The sequence below is a fragment of the Tachypleus tridentatus genome, chromosome 11 (genome assembly GCF_004210375.1).
Source record: "Tachypleus tridentatus isolate NWPU-2018 chromosome 11, ASM421037v1, whole genome shotgun sequence".
Classification (NCBI taxonomy): domain Eukaryota; kingdom Metazoa; phylum Arthropoda; class Merostomata; order Xiphosura; family Limulidae; genus Tachypleus; species Tachypleus tridentatus.
In genome coordinates, this window is record NC_134835.1 from 57,129,159 (window position 1) to 57,153,344 (window position 24,186).

Consider the following 24,186-nt stretch of genomic DNA (forward strand, 5'->3'; position numbering starts at 1 on the left):
ACTTTTCTCTGTAACTTTTTATTGACCCCTCCTTGCATTTCACTAAATTACTGTGTTTCGGATCAGTGATGACAGAGGTACCTTTTATCATATTTAATATATCTTCTTTTTATTACATTTAACATTTTTGTATTTTAATTAGACTGCCAACATATTAGAAATTCATTCCATAATTCAGATATTTTTTTTAATTTCTAACATAATATTCTGTATTTTCATAATTATTTGTTTTTGGCTGCATTATTCGTAATGTCGTGCTGCTTGACTGCACATCTAAAAAGTAATATGTGTCGTAGCAGTTTATCTCAGATGTCAGTCTCTTGTAAGGTTACTGTCGGAGTTGTTTCGTCGGTTTTCACTGGTCACAAGACGTTTTCAGGGAAAGTTATACGAAGTTCTACTTATACACACGGCGGTACTGATGCAATGGTTCAACAGTTTTTGTGAAAAATGAGTCAAATTAATTCATGTAAAATTATATTAATAATAAACAGTCTGATGTTAAAATAAATAAACCATAAATTAATTCCAATGTTAAGTGACTTAATAAAAACTTGATAAGTTACAGTTCGCCAACTATCTAGTTAGCACCAAACCAGCTATTGTTGAAACAACTGATTAAATGGAAAGCATGGTTGTTGTATCCCAACCGGAGTGAAGAATCCTATATTTGAGTAGTAGGCTTCATTAGCATTAGATATAGCAGATTTAGTGTGGTTGATGTATTATTATATTATTCTTCACTTACACTCATCAGTAATTATGATCATGCTGTTCAGTGAACATTAAATTTACGATGATGAAGTTGTGTATTTTGTTAGGAAGGCATACTATATTATACAGTATTAGTTACAATTTGTAATACATCTCGTTTTACTATTTTTGACTTATTACTACTAAATTTTATTACAGAAATTGTTTTGAGTTGTTGCTTAGTCCGTGGATTTAAGATAACCGACATGAGATGTTATCGGGTTTGCGTTCAAAATTATCGTTAATGTGAGAGTACCCAACTGATGAAACAATGCATTCTAATCTTTATAACAAAGAAAGTAAGAAAAATATAATTACTGAACTATACTCATTACCCGGTTGATATTTAGTTTTGGTCTAATTAGGTAGTTTGATCTGATAGAATGTTCAATTTAATTTATAACCATCACGTCTTGGAGTGAGATTTTGTTATTCTATTTCCATTGTGAATTATATGGCTAGACGTTGTCTATTTAGAGCTTTCATGAATTATTGAAATTCGTGTGCAGCGTAGTAATTTTATAAAGGTATTGCTAACATGTTTGAGTAAAATCTTGGAGCGTATAGCGGCTGTTAACTTCCAAGTAACTCAGTAGAAGTTACTGAGTGTTGGTGATAAAAGTGAGCCTATGGCTGGACCTTGTTGTTGGTATATTTATCTTTGCATTGGAGATATGGTGTGATGATTCAGATGATTGTGAGTTCTATCATTGTGGAGATGTTAACTGGATGCATTCCTTAAGAGTACTTCGTCAGATTCAATTTCCTATCATCAGTAACTTATAACAATATAAATCAATTAGCAATATTTTTGGTTTACACATGCGGTTAATATTTGAACCAAATCTGTATGCTGCTAGTTATTCTCATAATGAAGAAATCATTTTAGATGTCTATGTAGCGAATAATTGGTTACACCAATAACGCAGAAATCATTTTAAATGTCTGTGTAGTGAATCACTCATACATTCAGATTCTTAAAAAAAATTAACATGATTTCTTATTTCGTTTATTTCAATACAAAATAAAAAAATTACCATTAGTGTAAAATGTTTAAGTTATGTTACGTCATATAAGACGTTACAATATGATTTAAACATTCCTTGCGCGAGGTGAAGGTCCACATTAGGAATGTTCTTCATTTTTTAATAGTTGATTAATTGAAAATATCGCATACAATAAAATATATCTACTTTCAAAAGTTTTATATTTTATTTTCACAACAAAATGTTATGATCCAGTAAAACAGCACAAAGTATTTGGATTTACAACGCTAAAATTAGGGTTTTGATTCCACTCGCTGGACACAATAGATAGTCCGATGTGGCTTTGCTATTACAAAACACACACAAAACAAAAATTTAACGCTCTCAGAGGGCTATTAACATCGCTTTTCACATATTTTAGGAATGTTTGACAACGTACTGGCCATACGGTGTCAAATATATTTCAACATATTTTTTTTCTCTCCTTAAACTTTTTATTACATATATATTAGTCTGACTTAATAAGAAGGCCTGGCATAGCCAGGTCGTTAAAGCACTCGACTCGTAATCCGCGGGTTCGAATCCCCGTCACGTCAAAAACGCTCTCTCTTTCAGCCGTGGGGGCGTTATAATGTGACGATCAATCCGACTATTCTTTGGTAAAAGAGTAGCCCAAGAGTTAGCGGTGGGTAGTTATGATTAGCTGCCTTCCCTCTAGTCTTACACTGCTAAATTAGGGATGGCTGGCGCAGATAGCCCTCGTGTAGTTTTGCGCGAAGTTCAAACTAAACTAATTAATTTCGAACTTTTTTTACATACTGAATAAACTGATTTTCAAGTGCATAAATGTATTTAAAAATCAAGTAAAATTTGGTTATGGAAAATTGAAAATATAATTTTTTTGCATTCTTGGTGATCAGAATTTATTATTTACATTATTTTTTTGGGCCAGACATAGCCCGGTGGATTAAGGCGTTCAACTCGTCATTTAAGGGTCGCAGGTTCGGATCCAAGTCGCACCAAACATGCTCACCCTTTCAGCCGTGGGGGCGTTATAATGTTGCCGTCAATCCCACTATTCTTTGATAAAAAAAAGTAGCCCAAGAGTTGCCGGTGGGTGGTGATGACTAACTGCCTTCCCTCTAGTCTTAGGCCTGACATGGCCATGTGGTTAAGGCATTCGACTCGTAATTTGAGGGTTGCGGGTTCGAATCCCCCCTCGCACCAAACATGCTCTTCCTTGGGCCCGGCATGGCCAAGCGTGTTAAGGCGTGCGGCTCGTAATCTGAGGGTCGCGGGTTCGCATCCCCGTCGCGCCAAACATGCTCGCCCTTTCAGCCGTGGGGGCGTTATAATGTTGCGGTCAATCCCACTATTCGTTGGTAAAAGAGTACCCCAAGAGTTGGTGGTGGGTGGTGATGACTAACTGCCTTCCCTCTAGTCTCACACTGCTAAATTAGGGACGGCTAGCACAGATAGCCCTCGAGTAGCTTTGTGCGAAATTCAAAAACAAACAAACCTCTAGTCTTACGTTGCTAAATTAGGGACGGCTATCGCAGATAGTCCTCATATAGCTTTGCGCGAAATTCAAAAACAAACACACATTATGTTTTTTTTCTCTTATGATATAAAATATTGTACTTACACAGAGCTGAGAGAAATGATTTTATGTGTCAGCGCCTCTGGTGGTTGAAATAAATATTTGTCATACAATTTCTGTAACTTTTTATATCAGTTGTTTGAATGCTAACGCAATAAATCCACTTATGCAAATAAGAACAAGTAATAGTTTGGCCTTTCTTACGTATTACTTAATAGTCTCTTCCAGGTTTGCTGAGTTTCGTATATTAGTTATTTCCTCGCTTAACTGGGATATTATTGGTACTAGAAAACTTGTTATATGATGAGACAGTTGTTAAGCTATACAATGGACTATCTTTGCTATCTAAAGTCTACAAGGGTACAGGCCACAAAACTATTCCTCCTGTTTCATTAAAGCGTGCATGGAAGATGATAAAAGTCATGATTTTATTCGGTTGTCTTTCAAAACATTCAACAGAAGGAAAGTCTAATCAACTTCAATATTTTGATAACTTTTTGTTTATATGTTACTGAAATATGACACTGGGTTGCGTTGTCGGTAACAAACACGCTAAATTATGTGTTTAATCTTGTGAAATATTGACATAAAACACTTTTCAAGTTAAATTCAAAAAGTGTCTGTAACAAATGTTAGTCTCGCCAAGATATAACTTATGAAAATAACTTTGTGTGATTACAGAAATACACGATGTCCCAGAAGTCTGAAACCGTAGGTGGTTTGCAGTTTTACTTTATTTCAGATTTGTGACTGATTATGGTGCTTTAAAAGTATGAGAAGATCGAATTAATCCAAACTTGTTTCGATTTACAATGACAGCATGTGCAACACGTTTTGTAAAAGTAATTGATTCCATACTTTTCTGATATCTTGTATATTACTAAAGATACAAAAAAAATAATAAATAATAATAAATAAACAGAAGAATAGGTAATTCTGGACCCATTTGAGGACGCACAATGAAAATAGTCACTTTAGGGCATTTAGTTTTTCATGTATCGTTCATTTGTTATCATTAGTGAATTTATGAAATTGATTTTATATTCAAATATCTATAGGTACATACCCCCCCATAAAGAAATATTTTCAATTAAAGTACTTATTTTTAAAAAAATAAATTAACTTAACTTTACATTCTGGCACTAGCTTCAAGAATTACATATGAAATCACCCAAGGAAACATTGGAGGAGTGTTTGCCGTTAAGAATGAAACTGGAGCTATCTATGTAGCTGGCCCTTTGGATTATGAAAGCCGAAGTGAGGTATGTCAGTTATCGGTAAGAAACCCAGGATAACATAGGTAGATATTTTTGAGATGTAATAAAACCTGACAGTATCAGTTGTAAGCTCAAATTCTTAAGTTCATTTTCATGCTATTGTTAAGAGACTATTATGAGAATGTATTATTGACCATTTTTACTTCTGCCACCGAAGGTGCACGGAGGTTATTTTTTGCCCCCTTTTTGTGTGTGTGTTTGTGGGTTTATCAGCAAGATTTCTCGAAAACGCACGAAAAGATTTGGTATAAAATTGATATACATTTAAACTATGGCCCAACTTAGAAGTAATTAATTTTTGGAAGGTCAAAGTTACAAGAAGGTCACAAACGTGTATTCTCAAGACGGCTGGTATGGGTATTAGCACTTGTTCTATACTTTATTTTAATTAAAGTGCCGTCTTGATAATACATTTTTATTTTGAGTGAGTTTCTTATCATCACAAAGGTCAAGTGAAATCTAAAACATCCCTATCTGTTAACATGAAAACCGATGTTTGACATTATGTTTTGCTCTACAGCTCAGTGAAAAAGGGATCAGAGTTTGGTGAAACTTAGTGGATTTATGTGGAATATTATCACCCACTGTCCTGCCAAAAGTAGTCCATGTGCGTTAATAACGACAGACATACGAATACGTTTTCCTATTTTTTGAGAGCAGAATATGATCAACGTTGCGTGAATGACGTACACGCCTTTTTAAATGTCCCTCTAGTTTATTGCTAGAAATATTTAATAATTATAAAGATGTGTTTTTACTGGTACGGAAAATAATTATGCATTTTAATATAAGGCCAAAAAATCAAAATGTTACATTTCATTGCTAACTAGTATTTATGCAATTAGTTTGGAATGTTACTTACATTCGAAAGTGCACAGTGTGTTGGTTTCGAAAATATTATGATACTTCTGCTGGCTCAACAGAAAAACTTGAGGGCGTCGTATAATTACGACACAGAAGAGATAACCTGTTGTGAAAATGCGTACCTATGACAACAAACAAATATCTAAAAAAGTGGTTTGTAACACGCAAAATTTTTCTCAACGGAAAACTTGAGGGTTTCATATAACTATGACAGAAGAGATAACCCACTGTGAAAATGTATACCTGTGACTGACAGAAGAGATAACCCACTGTGAAAATGTATACCTATGACAACGTATAAATATCGAAACAAAGTGGTTTCTAACACGAAAATTTTTATCAACCTCTGGAATGATAAATTCATAACTACAGTGGCAGTTGTTTTAGTTTATGTTTTTATTTCGTGTATATGAATGGTTTCACGTTTTAATATATAAAGATGTAGTTTAATATAAAAAAATCAGCTATATAGTAATTACATTTGTTTACATTCTATAGGTTCATGATAACACTTTAAAACACTAAGAGTATTTACACTTAGTTTTTCCTACCAATCAACGTAAAAATAAATGCGATTTTTGCAGTCAAAATATTCAATGATTGTAACGATGTGCGAGGTTTTCCTTTCAATTTGTTTTTAGTTACCATACTTCAGTATTACATCAGTGTGGAAAATGTTGATAATAGGAGAAGACTGCATGCTGGGGATTTAGTGTTAATAAGAATTCAGGTTCATTCATACACTTAAGCCAACCATAAGATATTTTATCTTTCAAAACACATCAGGAATTGATACGTTGTGGAAAGTGCCACCTGCCATTTCTGATAACAGGTTTTATCTGTATATATTAAATAAATTGTTGGGAATCTTAACTTCGCTTCACTTAATTAACTTCAATACAAACCTTTTGATATAAGCAGTAAAAGTATGTTTAAGTTTGATATACGCTCTAGAATATAGATAACCGCAAGAGCAATACGTTTGACTTCCACATACAATAATAACTTACATTATTATTCAAGTCGATCCATCAATTAAATTGATTTTATGGTAGAGTTGGGTTATTGATTTTTAAGCGCAAAACTGATATCGAATTAATTGGTTGTTTGTTTTGTTTCACCACGGTAAGTCGAACCCCGAACCTTAGCATTGTAAGTTTGGAACGTATCTATACCGAGGAACGATATCTTAAAGAAGCTGAGAACTTATGCAGAAAATATTTAAGTGAAATTCTGTCAAAGACTCTAAACAAGGTGGATCTAAATATTCTCTATAATGGTGTTTTTCAAGATTTAACAGTTATGTTTCACACTTTAATCGTTTCAGTTTATAGTATGTTCTGTTGTATATTTTATTTACTACCTTTTAAAAGGTAAGTACCATGGATAATAATATTATACAAGAATCTTCTACATATTTTACTTCAGATGTTAGATCCACTAAGTAGCCCTCTAACACTCGTATTTTGTTTTGTTTTTTTTTACTCTTGGCGATTTCCTATAACACCTTAAGCAACTGAACACGAATCATGGACCTTTAGATAATTAGTCTAGCATGGTAATTTTACTCTTAGTTACAATAAGTAGCATGTAATTCTCCGTAATGTCTTTTCGTTCTAGAGCATGTTTAATCATCTAAAATCGAGTAGATTTTACCTATACTTTGTCAATAACACCTTGTTTTGGTGAGATACGGTATTAAAATTTGTTAGTATTCAATGTTTTGATCACGTTGTGATCTTGTTTCTATGATATTGATAACGTTTTATCCTACAGTACAGATTGCGACTGGTTGCGTCTGATGATCTTTACCAGAACTACACTACGGTGCTCATCCACGTGAAGGACGTAAACGATAACCCGCCAATTTTCGATCGCCCCACCTATGAGACACAAATCACCGAGGAAGATGACAGAAACCTTCCTAAGCTTGTGTTACAGGTCAACCCGCTTGTCTTTATATTTTTCTCTTGTTGTTTTTGTTTGCCATATATCTTGCTTATTTATTCCATTGCACGAGTTATATAGTAATGCACCAAGTTTTGATAGAACATCGTTTTATCGTGTTTTTTTAGATGCACATGAATCACTATTTTCCCCCAAGCCTGTGAAACTCATTACATGCTATGTACAATATATGATGTATTTGTTAACATCAATTGTGTTTTGCTATAATTTATTCAGCATGTGGCTGAATGATTTATTTTTAATCTAGTATAATCTTACCCTTGTGGAATGAGACACCTTGCCTAAGAACAGCGATACAGCTTATAATTGAATTAGAAATGTCAATGATATTCTCCCAGTGACGAATACACTTAAAAGTATCTTGATATAGAAGAGCATCGAAGCTTCTTACCTCAAATTAGATTTTTATAATACCAGATATATGAGATGGTATTTACAGCATAGAATAAAAGTTTCAAGTGCAAACATCAATATGTATAAAGGCACTTATTACAGTGAATTAAAATAGATTAATTCTGAGTGGACAAAATAAAATATGAATTCGAAAGAATAATGTTTTTATTGTAAATTACGACCAAGATGGAAGTTGTTAAGTTTTGTGTTCATGCTCAGAATAAAAACTACTTCAGTGGACAAAATTGTATTTGCTGCATTTTCAATAGTTTGTTGTTCAAGTTATATATACTTTTTTATATTGTTTAACAATTTATGGATGAAATGTTTATATTTTTACGGACAATTTACTTATTAAACTTTATGTTTCATACCTGTTGTCAATTTGTTAAAATAAGCTATTAAAAACTTTTTTACAGATTATTACACTACGTATTAAAATTAAAATTAATTGTTTGATAAATTAATTGCAACATATTCCAATTCCAAAAATGAGTGTTTTATAGTGTAAATAAAAGGTAAAGATATTATGCCATCAATTAGAATGAAACTAATACACATAGTTTTTAATTATGAATAGGATTTATTCTAAAATTATTTAAGACAATTAAATTCAAAAGAAATATATTGTTAAGTATCCTAATAACCTCCAAAACGTGCTTATTTCTTAAGTATTATTTATCAGTAGCGTAAATAGTAGCAGTAACAGTACTCCATATGAAAATTTGTAAAGTTCTTGCTAAGCTAAAAAAAAAAAAATGTCAATGTACTTTTAAATCCTTATTTAGGTCACAACCACTGATGGAGATAGAGATCGGTATCCAGACGTCGTTTATTCTTTGGCTGGGCAAAGAATTGATGACGATGAGCTTTCTAATAGGAAATTTGTTGTCAATTCTACCACAGGAGAAATTTACGTGCTTAAACCTTTAGACCGAGACTTGCCAAACGGTCGGTCCCAGTTTCTGTTTACTGTATTTGCCGAAGACGAAGGCGGTTACGGCTTAGTAGGCTTCGCCAACGTTATTGTCAACTTGAAAGACGTTAACGACAACTCCCCTTTCTTTCCTAATACTACTTGCATTGGTAGCGTAGCAGAAAATGGGGCTGCTGGTGAGTGCAATCTTAATTTTACTGTTGTTAATATTACTTCACAGTTATGCAGTATGTGGTATTTTGAATGTTAAACTTGTAACTGCAAGCTCAACACTTGCTGTAAAAGTTCAATAACTGTTACTTGGTATCACAGGTATGTTGCATTTTAAGATCATATTTTAAGAATACGTTAAAATTTGACCACAGATGACAAATACCTTGTGTAAATGGAAAGTAAACTTTCAATTAAATCTAAAAGTAGAATCAACATCTATCTTAAAAAGTATAAATTCGATCACTGGTTGTTTTCTGTTCCACAATTAGGTATATCGTACTTTAACGTATCTCATAAACTCACAATACTTAAATAACATTCCAAGGGATTAATGTGAAAACGAATGACCTTTTGGTAAACAACCACATCATATCTATAAACAGTGCTAGCAAAGTATTTCGATCAATAACAGAATTAATCAGCCCACTGGGATTTGACAGACATAATGGTGGTTAAAAATTATCTAACCTACCTGTATATAAGAAGCCGACATGTGTCTTGTCACGTCACGCTTGATTTCTCGAAATTGGAGAAGTCATAACAGCCCAAATTCTTTTATCCAGATGGAATATTTTGATTATTGTCTACCCATTACACCACGGCTGAAAGGGCGAGAATGTTTGGCGCAACGGGGATGCGAACCCGCGACCCTCGGATTACGAGTCGCACGCCTTAACGCGCTTGGCCATGCCGGGCCGTTGTTGGAAAGTAGTGTTACCAAAATGCACTGGCTATTCTATACCTTAGAAGTTGTTAATCTGACTAATTTTTACCATTAATTATTGTATAAATACCCCACGAATTCATTTCATAAATGATCTTTATTTTTATTGGCTCACAAAGAAATTTACTGACATTTGACTGCCTCGACTGCACTTTTCTGCCTCTTTATTGGTCAAGTTTCATTTCATAAAATTTATTTATTTCAGTTATCTATGAAATATGATATTAGTATATACTATGGGGCAGGGTCGTATTACTTGCTCCGTCATTTTAGAAAAGCTGTATTCTAATTTATATTATAAAATTGTTTGAATAAGTTTGTTTTTTGTTTGTTTGTTTTTGAATTTCGCACAAAGCTACTCGAGGGCTATCTGTGCTAGACGTCCCTAATTTAGCAGTGTAAGACTAGAGGGAAGGCAGCTAGTCGTCACCACCCACCGCCAACTCTTGGGCTACTCTTTTACCAACGAATAGTGGGATTGACTGTCACATTATCACGCCCTTACGGCTGAAAAGGCGAGCATGTTTGGTGTGACGGGAATGCGAACCCGCAACCCTCAGATTACGAATCGCACGCCTTGACCCACCTGGCCATGCCGGACCGTATGAATAAGAACTATTATTCTGCAAAGCAAACTAAAGTGGTGAAGATAATTTTTATCAACCTTATGAATCATTGTCAAATCACATTTAGGGTGAGGTTTAATAAGACACTACGATTTCTTTACACTAATTACTATTACTGTCTATTTGTACTTGAATTTACTTTGCTTATCTCTCAAAAAATTTGCCAAATTGCGGGTCAAGCAATCACGTCATTAAGGAAGAAAAGTGTGTTAGTAACTATGAGAACTTACAAGTAAAAGTAAAGAATATGCCAACCACACTATATCCTAAAATCTTTTTAACTCGCATATGACAAATACGATACTAATTTAGGTGCTATTTGTATTATTAAATTACATTTGATTTGTTTGAATTTTGCGCAAAGCTACACGAGGGCTATCTGCGCTAGTTGTCCCTAATTTAGTAGTTAAAGAATAGGGGAAAGGAAGCTAGTCATAACCACTCACCGCCAGGTGGGTTAAGGCGTGCGACTCGTAATCCGAAGTTCGCGGGTTCAAATCCCGGTCGCGCCAAACATGCTTGCCCTTTTAGCCGTGGAGGCTTTATAATGTGACGGCCAATCCCACTATTCGTTGGTAAAATACTAGCCCAAGAGTTGGCGGTGGGTAGTGATGACTAGCTGCCTTCCTTCTAGCCTTACACTGCTAAATTAGGGACGGCTAGCGCAGCTAGACATCGTGTAGTTTTGCGCGAAATTCAAAACAAACCAAACTATTCCATCATATACGACGTATCTCATAACATCTGTTAGTAAGTTCTTACACAGATTTTTATGGAAATACTTCATTGTACTATGCTGGATTCTTATAAGTTCTGTCAGACATGTAGGGGATATTTAAATATTTGTGTAAGAATTTTGCTGATGTGTTTTTTAGTACGTGGTATGGTGCCGTTAATAATTTCTTTGAAGGGTTTGCATTTTGTTTTTAATTACGTTTTGTGATATGTTGTACCAGGCTGGACATTCGTATTCCAAAATGTTGTATAACGCATAGATTTTTAGAATGTGTTTTGCTAATGTACGAGTTGTTGTTTCGTAGTGACAAACTCTTGGCATAAGTGATGCGTTTCCTTGCTCTGTTCGGTATATTATTTATATACTTATTCCAATTTAGTTTGGAATAATATGTGATTCCTAAGAATTTCGCTAACGTGGCATTATGGAGGTATATCCCTTGCAGATATAGAATTGTGGTATTTCAATACAAAATATGTTTCTATCTTCTTGTAATATTTATTCTGAATTTATTCATATGTGTAGGCCTAACATGATTCACGATCAAGAAAAGTGTTAAATTAATTTCGTTCTTAGCTGTCTTTGTTCCTTTATTGTTTTCAAAGTGGGTTATACGTGTTCACCTAAGAAGGATATTGTGCGTATAATAATGTCAATGGTTATTCAGGTGATATCTAGATGTTACCATTCCACTTTAGTTGTAATGAGAGTGCCCGGGCACGTAGATGGTGCTTATTTCTGGATATATGTAATATTTATTGCATTCTAATAAATAGTAAGTGTAGTCAGTCTATCATTTCATTCTAGCAGTTACACACTAGGTTTGTGTTTAGTGTTCTAATAAAGATTGTATATTTTGTATTTTACTCCAGTCTTATTATGTCATTTATTCTGACTCATAAAATATTTAGTATTGATTTGTGATTTGCTCATAGAATATTGGTAAAGAATTTTATCAAGGTCTCTTCACTCTAGTTACTGTTCTATGTGATTCACCTAAAGTTTCTCCTTCGTCTTTCTGAACGAAAATTTTCAGAAATGCTATACATATTATGTGTATATGGCCTGTGATCTTTTCCACTGGCAGGTCAGGTAATATTTTAGGATATGGCCTCTTTATGTTTTAGTGGAAATGATCAACAGTCACATGGGTAGCACAAGCACATTAGAAAAAGGAACATTGTTCTTTAGTGTACAGGGTGGCCCGTAAGTCCCTACCCATCCATATGTTATTATGTTATATTCAATTACGCATGTATTATAAATTTGTTTCCTTTTTTTCAGAGAAATATGGCCGATGTAAGCCTGTTTACACTTGAAGAGCGTATTGTAACATGGCGTCACATAATATTATGCAGCGAGAATGAAGGACAGCACACAGATACACTGGATACATAAGATATATGAATGGGTAGGAACTTACGAGCTACCCTGTATATATTGCTGAAGCAGACTTTACAGCTTTACAAAGATTCTACAACTTTACAAAACAGAACTCTCTCCAATAAAGGCACTGTCCAACATTACTCAGCTTACTCCATGTGCGAGTCAAATAAAAATTGTTTCATTGTCTTTCACAATGTATCCAATCTTCTTCTTTCTCATATTCAGGTTCAGAAAATTCAGATTTACTTTGTAACATAAATTTCCTGTCAGAACCCCAATTTATTCTGCAGATTCTATATTGTAACTCTTGGACAAAACCGGTTATACCTAATAATTCAGCATCTTTACATAGTTAAATATAAAATATAAATGTTATTATTGCTGAATTAATTAAAGTAATGTGTAAATGATTTACCAAACTCTTTCTATGTCTGTGGTTTTTATTCTGTAATAACTGTAATAAGTGAGGAGTGTATTGTGTACATCCTGTTCTAAGTTCACTTCACAGAATACTTGGTCTGTTGAAAGTACATATTGTTGTTAACCAATAATTTTCCAAATCATTTTAAAAGTTTTTATGAATCTGTTTTATTTAGGCCTATTGTTCCAAACACTAAATTTACATTTTCTAAGAGAAATCATTTATCCGTAAAGTAAAATTATTTATGTAAAAAGTTCTTATTGATAATGTTTCACTCAGGAAGAATATTGTGGATACTGTACATTGTGTAAAGATGTTCACAGCAGTTGTTCAGATGACATCTAGATATTATAGTCACTTTTAAGTTGTAATGAGAAATTGAAAATAATCATACACATAGGTAATGTTTGTTGCCCTTGTACTCTAAGAAATTTTATTGTACTCTGTTAGGCATACCAAATTTCAACTTTAAGAGTCGTGAATAAAAGTACTGAAGTAGTGAAATTTGTTTAGGGTATTGAAGCACTTTAACTAAAAATATTTTTTTCTAGGCATGTTTTACTGGTTTTGTTGATAACACTACACAACAATTTTTGTTTAAAGTTTCTGCTGATTGTGACAGGGACCTGTTCGGTATGCACAAATATAGTTTTGGTTTTGCTTCATCACGTTGGAACTCTGAGAAACAGACAGTTAACTGTTTACCGGTAATAACGTACTTAATTGCGTTTATGTTTCTAATAAGCGATTAAGTTCAACATAATTAAAAGTGTTTTGCTCCTGATTTTCCTTTGTATTCAATATCTTGCGCGTCACGTTGCAGTGTCCAACAGTAGTCAGCAAGCATTGATGTATTCCAGTTGCCCTGATATCATTTTTCCATTGTAGCAATGTCCTGGTGAAACCTTTCACCGTGTTCGTCACTGACAGCACCGAGATTTGCGGGGAAGAAGCCCAAGTGTGAGTGGGGGATTTGTTTGTTTATTTTGTTTGTTTTTGAATTTCGCACAAAGCTACTCGAGGGCTATCTGTGCTAGCCGTCCATAATTTAGCAGTGTAAGACTAAAGGGAAGGCAGCTAGTCATCACTACCAACCGCCAACTCTTGGGCTACTCTTTTACCAACGAATAGTGGGATTGACTGTCACATTATAACGCCCGCACGGCTGAAAGGGCGAGCATGTTTGGCGCGACGGGGATGCGAACCCGCGACCCTCAGATTACGAGTCGCACGTCTTAACACGCTTGGCCATGCCGGGCCCATGTGAGTGGAGGAAATGAATCTTGAGTGGCATGTTGCACTTCATTGTTTTGTATGCTTTGAGAAGTTTGTCAACCAGCTAAATGTAATGTCCCCACACTCTGTAATTGCCAAGAAAATTGTCAACAACGTCTTTAAAGGCTTTCCAGGCAATCTTTTCCGTCCCAACTAACAGATCTTCGAACCACTTGTCACTCATAACATGTCTGATCTGAGGGCCAACAAAAATGCCCTCTTTGATTTTGGCATCAATTATCCTTGGGAACATATGTCTTAAATAACAAAAACATTCACCTTCGTTGTTCATTGCTTTCACGAAATTCTTCATAAGTCCTAATTTTATGTGAAGAGGAGACAAAAATCTTTGCCGGGTCGACAAGCGGTTCATGCGCCACATTTTTCTGTGATGGAACTAACTTTTTACGGAGTAGCAAGCTCTGTCTAGAATAATGTGACTCTTTGGCACGATTGTCCCATTCACAGATGAAACAACAGTACTTTGTATAGCCGAGCTGTAGTCCCAGTAACAGAGGAACGACTTTCAGATCTCTACAGATATTCCAGTTGTATTTGCTGTACTGGATGTGCTTCAACAACATTTCCATGTTCTCGTAGGTTTCTTTCATGTGTGCTGCATAGCCAACAGATATTTAAGGGTGAATGTTGTTATTGTGTAACAGAACAACTTTGAAGCTTAACATTGAGGAATCAATAAAGATACGCCACTCTTACGGGTCATGGTCACAACCCAAAGCAGAGAACAATCCTTCGATGTCAACACAGAAACATAGACTGTCAACTTGTGCAAAGAATTTGGTTATATCATCTTGGCGGCTTCGTAAAACATAAATTTTTGTACCTGGTGACAGCAAATACCATTTCTGCAGTCTCGAACCCAGCAATTCGGCTTTTGTTTTTGACAAACCCAAATCTCTGACCAGATCGTTTAATTCTGACAGTGTTATGAGATGTGGATCTCCTGAGGAGCACGGTTCAAAATCCGGATCAATGTCACTGCCAGTTCCCTGCATTGCAGTTTCTTCATCTGGTTCGTCTAAGGTCCATTCCTCTGGTGTTTTCGGAATTGGAAGACTGTCGTCATGTGGCACGGGTCTCATTGCTGAAGGCAGATTAGGGTATTCAATTGGCTTGTATTTGGCAGAGAAACCAGACACATTAGTCAAACAGAAGTAACAGTCCGTCATATGGTCTTTCTGTTCTCACCATATCATCGGGACAGCAAACAGCATTGTATTTCGAGTGCCTCTGAGCCAAGCTCTCAGACAGACAGTACATGTCGCACAACAAATGTGAGACGCCCATTCCTGGTCTTTATCACCAATTTTACAGCCGAAGTACAGATGATAAGCTTTCTTCACAAGAGCAGTCATTGAGCGTTTCTGATGAACAAGCGTATACTCGCCACAAATATAGCAGAATGTATCGCGGCTGTTACGATATTAACGAGACATAATGACCGACACCAATCGTCCGGTAAAACGTCTATGACATCTAACTTAGTTGTTACAGTGCTACTGAGGCAATGCTATATTTTGAAACAATACGTACACACTATAAGGTTTATATTAATCCAATGAGCAGCATCTAAACTAAACTAAACTAACGTGTATGCAGAGCTCACTGTTAGGAACTATAGTTCCTGCTGTCCCTTAGACCATGGAGTTTTACTTTATTTTTAACATTTCAAAATATTTGTCTGGACGAAAGCAGCGAAAGTGAAGTGAGCTTTGGAGGATGGAGAACTCCTGGCCTGTAATTGATTAGATACCCTTGACTGCGTTTCAGAATGAGCAGCATCTCCACTGTTATAGCCTGCTGAGACAGCATGCTCCAACCCACAGAACAGCTGGCCTGATTTCATGCTTGGACATGCCCAGACTGCACAAAGCATTGTTCATAGGTCTCTTACAGAAACGAAAGTTTTTGGACACAAATATAAGAAAAAACATGAGAAAACTGAAGATTTCGATGAAACGGTACGTGACGGGCCAATTTGAATGTGATTTTCGTGATCAGTAGCCAAAATTGTATAAAGAACACCCAACAGTGTTCAAGAAGCAAAAACTTTGTTGTTCCCTTTTGATGTGCCACTGCGTCTTTCATATGAACAGTCATTGTGTTTGTTCATCAAATGTGTCAGTAGTAGACTTTTACAAACATTTATAATTATACATAACAATAAATTTAATATAAAATATTTCTACTTACTGTAATTTTTTCTTTTTCCATTTGTTAAGTTTTGAGGTGGATAAAAACCTTGATTTGTTTGTGTTTGTAAATTTGGTGTTTGACGTGGTAATATGTTACTTTCATAGCTACTACAATGCTTCCTCTTCTTCAGAATCCAGATTTTGAGCTTACTGGCAAATTTATATCATGTAGAATTTTATTCAGAGTAGAAGTAATGTTATAGATTGATTTCATTCTTACTATACTTGAAACTCAAAATGGAAACCTAGCAATGACATGATTCTTCATCTCATGAAATGGAATATATTATGAAGTTTGTATTACTTTGAATTATATTATTTTGTTTGCTGCTAATTCTTGGTACTAAAATGTTAAAAATTCACAAGTAACTAGTCCTTATATTTTTAAGAATCTTGATTAGTAATTCCCAGTGTTAACTTTTGAAAAATGAATTAGAAGATAATAAATGTTTCCATGTTTTATCACAGGATTCTAAATAAACTCATTTCAACCTTGTAGTTTACATTCAAGAGAGAATCAGGAATAGCAGTTTTTTACAATGATAAGAATATATCCTAAAGACTGCTGGTATGAGTATTAAAAGTTTAATTAAAATACAGAACAATGTTTTGACCTTCTTAAGTCATCTTCAGGTTAACAAAGAGAGAGACCTAAGAAGGTTGAAATGTTGTTCTGTACTATATTTTAATTAAAGTGTTAATACCCATTCCAGCTCTCATTAGAATACATTTTTACTTCAAGAGGTTTTCTCATCATCATGAAGTGATTAGAATAATGCTTACTTTTTGTTATCCCAGGAATGACTGTAATGACAATGACAGCTACAGATTATGATGATCCTGAAGAAGGAGGTAATGCAAGACTCACATATTCAATTGAACAAAATCAAGTCAATGCACATGGGGAGCTGATTTTCAGCATAGATTCACAAAATGGTTTAATATCAACTGCTGTGTGCTGTTTAGACAGAGAGACTAATCCAGAGTATATCATCAAAGTGGTTGCTACAGATGGAGGAGGATTGAAAGGTAAACATGGAAGAAGATTTTAACTGTTTATAAACAATGTACTTGTTTCTGGCATTTGTAACACTTCATGCAAATTTAGTCAGTGCAAGTATATTTTATGGAACAAAAAAATTAAAGATTAATCTTTTTTCAAAGCAAATGTTTAATTCTTGAATAATATTTTCATTAAAAGTTAAATTGTTGTTATTTCTTTGCTCATGTTTACTTATGTTTATGAGGGTACACTGTAGTAAAACAATTTAAGGTTATAAGGGGAGAGTTCAGTTAACAGTCTCTCAAATGTTTGAACCATTAGCGACTTGCACTGAGGATAATAAACAACAGTCTTACAAAGCTGGAACTCCTTCATTGATTATACTGATAAAGTTACTTTTGAGGCACAAAGAAACTCCAGGACTAGGAGTAGAATTTGTTTGCTAAGTGATTTAGAATAGGATATTATAAAACTTTTTGACAGTTTAATTGGTGGTATCAAAGACCCCATTGTTTCCATAATGCTTATAGGAGTGAATGTTATTGGAAATTGTGAATCAGAAGAGCTGTCTAAAAAATATAAATTATGCCTTCAGAGGTTTAGGATTAAAAATTAATGTTTTACTCTTTGGACAGTGTTTTATCAGATTAGGTGTAGGAGTTAACTGATGAGTAAGGACCATGATGTAAATGAAATATTATTAGGAACATGCTTAGAGCAACAGATAGGCTGCATACTTGTACCTGTAAAATAGTTTTCCTGGTGAAGTTGAATTGTATGCAGAGATAGGCTCAATTAAGAAGGCTAAGCAGTAAGATATTTTGGAAAATTCTAAGAAGTTTTATTAACAGTAGCTTAACCTACTGGAGTGAGGTAGTTTGGGAACAAAGCAAGTTATTAGAATAGATAAGGCAAAGAAGAGACTGGATAAAGACTCAGAACATAGCAAGTTAAGATATAGTTTTTAACATAAGTTTGCCAGATTTAACATTAAATATTGTTGAGTTAACAATAAGTTTAATTGCTGTTATTTTAATGTTAGGAGTAGTAAAAACAAATTGCATGAGTCATTATCCAGTTTAAAATTGAAATTAATGAAACTGAGTTAAATCTGAAGAACAGGGATGTCAAGAATAACTTTAAAATTCCTCGTGTATCATATATTTTTAAAAAGAGAAGTGGAGTGGTTCATTATATAAGGGACTGACTGCAACCTTTTGGGACAGAAGATGTAAAAAAATAGTAGTAAAATAATTGAATTGATATGAAATCTAGTTTGAGATTTCATTGGTATAAAGATTTAAATTTGCAGTTGTTATAAGCTACCTGATCTAACAGACGATGTCAATGAGAAATTGCATAATGAAATCAAGGTTATTAGTAATAAAAATACTGATACAATATCTCTGGGAGACATTAATTTTAGACATAATAATTGGAATTGTAAAGAGCCAAATAGCAAAGGAGAGATGCTTCTGGAAATGATTTGGCATGACCTTTACACATATATTAACTGGTCAGGAAGCCAACAAAAGAAAATGCTGTTTTCTGTTTATTCTTAGCGACTGATGTACTGTGTGATTACAAGAGCTGAAGTAAGAAATAGTTATTGTTGAATTTTTGCTACATGATAAGATAAAAAAAAAGATATTTTCAGGAGTCCCATTTTGAAACCATGAAACAAGACTTATCGTTAATGAAGTAGGGCGAGGAGTTAAAACGTGATGTGAGACAAATATGGAACATTTGAAAAAATAAATTGATTTTAATTGAGGACAGGTATACAGATATGTTCCTAACAATAGTTACAACAAGAAAGATCAAATGTTATTGATAAGCCATGGATATAAATGAGGAAATGACGAGTGAATATTTAAGTTGAAGAAGCTTAGGTTACCAGGTATGATGGAATACTTACAGAACAATAGGAAGTCTAGTGGCTGGTTACAAATAACTTGGGATGTCAGAAATTGCCTGTGACAAATACGTAGCTGATCACATTAAAATTAATTAAACATCTAGGACCTTTTTAAAGTACTTTAGAGATAAGAAAGATGGCAAAGTGAGGAATGAGCTCTTAAAGAAGCCTGATTGCTAGGTTTTTGATGAGAACTTTGAAAGAGATGAGCTTTTAAGTTACATTTTTTTCATCTGTTTTTGGAAAAGAGAACAGTATGTTCTCAATATTACATTTTATAAGCAGTTTTAGGGAATATTAGAATTAATCTAAATCTTGATTATAAATAAAAATATTGCAATACCTAAATAGAATGCTAGGATGTTCTCAATATTACATTTTATAAGCAGTTTTAGGGAATATTAGAATTAATCTAAATTTTGATTATAAATAAAAATATTGCAATACCTAAATGGAATACTAGAAACAGTTTTTCTGAAGAGTTTTTGTTTTATAGGAAGTCAAACCTCACATATAAGCCTTTTTCTTTCTATAGTAGTAAGTTAATGGATAGTCAAGAAGAGTCTGAGTATTATGTTGCTAATGTTACTTTTGTTGTTCTTGTTAAAGAAGGGAATAAGAGTTGTCCTTGAAATTAGATGCCAGTTAGTCTTACTTCTGTAGTAGTCAAATATCAAGAGAGCCCAATAAAAGATTCTTTGAAAGATAATTTAACAAAATTTAACATAATAAAAGAGAGCCAGCAAGAATATTTTAAAAGGAAATGTTGGATTATTTCTTTTTGAGTGTGTTACTTGTTATTTGGATGATGGAAATGGCATGAATTTGGTACATTAGTTAACAAAATCCCATTAATAAGGGTTGGGTAACCAGATGCTTGGGCCTTTATATATTCTTAATTACATTAACAATATTGATATCGGCATAATTTGTAGGTTCATAAAGTTTGTTAGATGCTAATAATTGTCTTGATGTTAAAGCCCTGCAAAATGATTTGGATTAAATGATAAGTTTGAAAAATAGTTGGAAATAGTACTTACTTATAATAAATTTATGGTAACACATTGGGTTTTCATACATTGAATCACAATTTTAATATATTGACAGGGTGCACTGAACGATGTGACTGAAGATAAGGATCATAACTTAGTGGTAGATAAGTCACCTAAATCATCAAAGAAATTTTTTTGCTATTAGTAAAGCTAATAGCTTCTCATTATCCTTAATGTTATTTTTTGACTGCTTACCAATGAGACATTTCAAACTATTGATAAATATTCTTACATATATGTACACACACTTTTATTGGTACTAGTAATTGGTAGAAAATAAAGTGTTGTCTTTAGTTTGTTTCTGTGATTTAGGCCATTGAAGTCATTTTATATGATTGGCAAATTTCTTGTTGTTACAGATAAAATATGTGTTTGAAGCAGAGAATTTTTTTTATATAAATCTTAATACTCAGTTAAAGCTGAAGTGATAATGGTTCTATCTTTCACAGATACTTGCCAAAATTTTCATCGAAGTTAGTTCACTTGTGTTTGTTTTTTGTTTTGTTTTCTGATCATTTATTCAGGTACTGGCACAGCTACTATTAGGATAAAGGACATTAATGACATGCCCCCAGAGTTCACTAAGAAAAACTGGTTTGTTCATGTTGATGAAACAGAAGGCGATAACATCCCAGAGACACCAGTTTTAGTAGTTTCTGTCAATGATAAAGACTTGTTGGAAACTAATCAATTCAGTTACAAAGTGATTGACAATGCTTTTGGTGCAGATAGATTCACATTGGTAACCAATGCTGATGGCACTGGTTCACTTAGAGTAGCAAAGGTAAGAAATAATGAACTTAAGTGTAATTTTAAAAATAATCTGATAATATTTACTTACTTCAGTGTGATATATGGTTATTTAATTACTTAATTAAGGGCATATTTAAGCTGAGTTTTCTATCAGTTGACATTTGACTTTTTGAAATAACAAGTCAAATATTTTTCAAAGAAATTACTTCAATGTACAGTAGCTAAACAAAAAAAATTAAAATAATGACTCCTTGAGCAGGTATATAAACCCTTTACTAACTGCTAAACACAAAGCAGTAGATGGTGAAATATAGATGTCAAATATTGAATAAGTCAGATCCTTGAAAAAAGATTTCTGTCAGAGTTGAAACATTAGACTTTCATGTCTTAATTGTTCAGTTAGTGTGTTTTAAGTAATTTGATTTTAATAAGGTCATGCCAGCTTTCTATTTAATTCTGTTATCTAATATACTGATCCAAAAATAATTACTTTTTTATTTTTATAATTAGAAGTGCAGTATAATAAATAAAATAAAATTCCTTTAAAATACCTTAGTCATTGGACTATGAAGACATGCAACAGAGGTTTGGTTTCAACATAACCATCCAAGTGAGTGACCATGGGAAAGAGTCCTCTGAGCCTCATCATGTAGATTATGCCAAGGTTCAAGTGAAACTTAAGGACATCAATGACAACAAGCCAAAATTTGAATATTCCAGTATTGAGGTTTCAGTATCAGAGGATGCTGAAGTTGGTTACAAGTTAGCATCATTTACTGCTACTGATGCTGACCAAGGAGGCCATTCTCATGTGAGGTTAGGTTTCAAATGTTGTAATTATGTTATTATTTGTGAAAAGTGCTAATAGACAAAATCCTCGGGCTTCAATACCACTAGTTCATTATTAAGAAAAATTACTTAGAGACAAGTATGTTTGATATAGTGTTTAATTGTTATTTGTTCTGATATAAAACCATATAGGTGTTTCATTTGGTATGGTAAAGTAACAGACACAACATGCTTTGATATTGTTTTATCTCAGCAAGTGTTACAGTTTTTATCAACTTGATTGACCTTTTATTTCTCCAAAGCTATACCATTGAAAGGTCATCTGATAAGAAGAGACAATTTAAAATAAATAAAGATGGTATGGTCTGCATTGAGAGAAAACTTGACAGAGAAGATGCGCCAAGACATCAAGTGAAGATCCTAGCTGTTGATGATGGTCAGGAAAACATTTGTTATTATAAATATTTAAAATACCTCCCATCCTTCACTTGTAATTTCAACAACTTTTAGTATTCATTGAGTTGCAACTACAGCCTATAATATTCATGCATCCAAGACAAAAACTTATCAAGAAAGCAAAGTCATTTATCCATAATGTTTTATTGCTTTATGTTTGACAAAACTATGATTTATAAATTTGGAATCTATATAATAAAACTGTAAAAAAAAAGAAAAAAGTGTTTGTTCTGATGTTTTGCTTTTGTTAATAAATATACTTTTTTGAATAATAACTTTCATAGAAAATAGATACTAATCAAACAAAGTTTATGCTATTGTATGACTAAATAGAGATATACTTGCTACGAAGTGCCGTAGTTCATTTTCTACACTTAATTTGAAAACTTTCTTCATATAATAAATCTATTGGAACAGTACATTTAAACATTACAAGAAATAATCACATGGATTAAGAAATATTTTAGAAAGTTTGAGTGTTGAAACTATTACAACAATAATTAATATGTTTTTTTTTCATCTTAAAGAGAATTTAATGTCATAATGTATTATGTTTAACTCAATAAAACCTTTTTGTTTTGTAAAACAAGTAACTTTCATTTTTTCTCAATAATGCGTTTATAATTGTTTGACGTATTAATAGTTATTTATTAACAAAAATATTTATTTTTTAAGGTAATCCCCCTTTAACAGCTACTGCTACTCTTGCTGTAATGGTCAGTGACATCAATGATAATGCTCCTCGTTTTCTCAAGGACTATCATCCAGTTGTAATGGAAAACACCAAACCTCCTCAAATCGTGGAAAAAATCCAAGTAACTGATGATGATAATCATTCTAAAGGAAATGTTCCACCTTTCACTTTTTATATGGATCCTGAAGCCCCAGCAACTATTCAAGAATTTTTTAGGGTTGAACATCAACATGGTTAACATGTATACTATTTCTTTGTTATTATATCTAATGTTATGTTGACTACAGTAAGAGAAGGTGGGCTGCCATAAAACTGAATAAAATAGCATAATTTAATGTTTTGGGACAGCATGAAATCTATTGTACAACTCAGCTGTTCCATCCTCTAAACTGAATTAAAATCATTTGAAAAAATACTCTTAAAGCCAGCCCTTATCATTTATATATTTATTGAGCTTTTTCTTAAACTAACTTCAAGTTAGCTGTTTCTATGACATCCAAAGGCTACACATTCCATAGGCCAACCACCCTGTAAGAGAAATGACACTGTCTTAACTGGTGTTGACTCCTGCCTTTTCAAAATATATCACCCATACCTATAGAAATAATCTTTTTACAAGCCTTTTATTTCGTATCTTGTTGAATACTTTCCAAATATTCAGATAAGCCAAATGTACATCCTTACTCTCATCTACATAAGCAGTAATATTTCAGAAAATGGCAAAAGATTTTTCCTCTGGTGAAACCATTTTGGCCATCCAATAAAATTCTACACTTTGTTAAATGACTATGCAGAGCATCTTTTAACATACTTTCCAAAACGTTTTCCTCTCATGCAACACTGATGGCTATATAATTGCTGGGAAATTTTTATTAGCTCTCTTGATAAGAGGAGTTACATTAGCTAACTTTCAATCCTCTGATACCTTCTCACTGTTCAAGAACTGACAATAAATAGTAGTAAGTAATTCATGTATCCAATCTTTGACCTCCTTCAAAACCTTTTGGGAAATATTCTCTGGCCAAGGAGCCTTATCATTTCAAACTTACAAATATTTTCTCAACCAGCTCAGAATTAATGCAGTAATCTTTTTCCCATTTATGAACTATTCAAGATGTGGAATATTAATATATTCCTTAATAGTTT

At 33.4% G+C, this 24,186-nt stretch overlaps 1 pseudogene across 1 annotated transcript in view; it reads left to right on the top strand.

Moving 5' to 3' along the window:
- The window catches only part of LOC143232212 (neural-cadherin-like), a 97,744-nt pseudogene that overhangs the window by 43,761 nt on the left and 29,797 nt on the right, over positions 1–24,186 (top strand). The window contains exons 3-10 of the transcript XR_013017435.1: positions 4,486–4,601; positions 7,257–7,421; positions 8,630–8,954; positions 17,174–17,404; positions 20,873–21,132; positions 21,658–21,917; positions 22,193–22,326; positions 23,022–23,273. The product of XR_013017435.1 is annotated as a neural-cadherin-like (transcript). The remainder of the gene's footprint in view (positions 1–4,485; positions 4,602–7,256; positions 7,422–8,629; positions 8,955–17,173; positions 17,405–20,872; positions 21,133–21,657; positions 21,918–22,192; positions 22,327–23,021; positions 23,274–24,186) is intronic.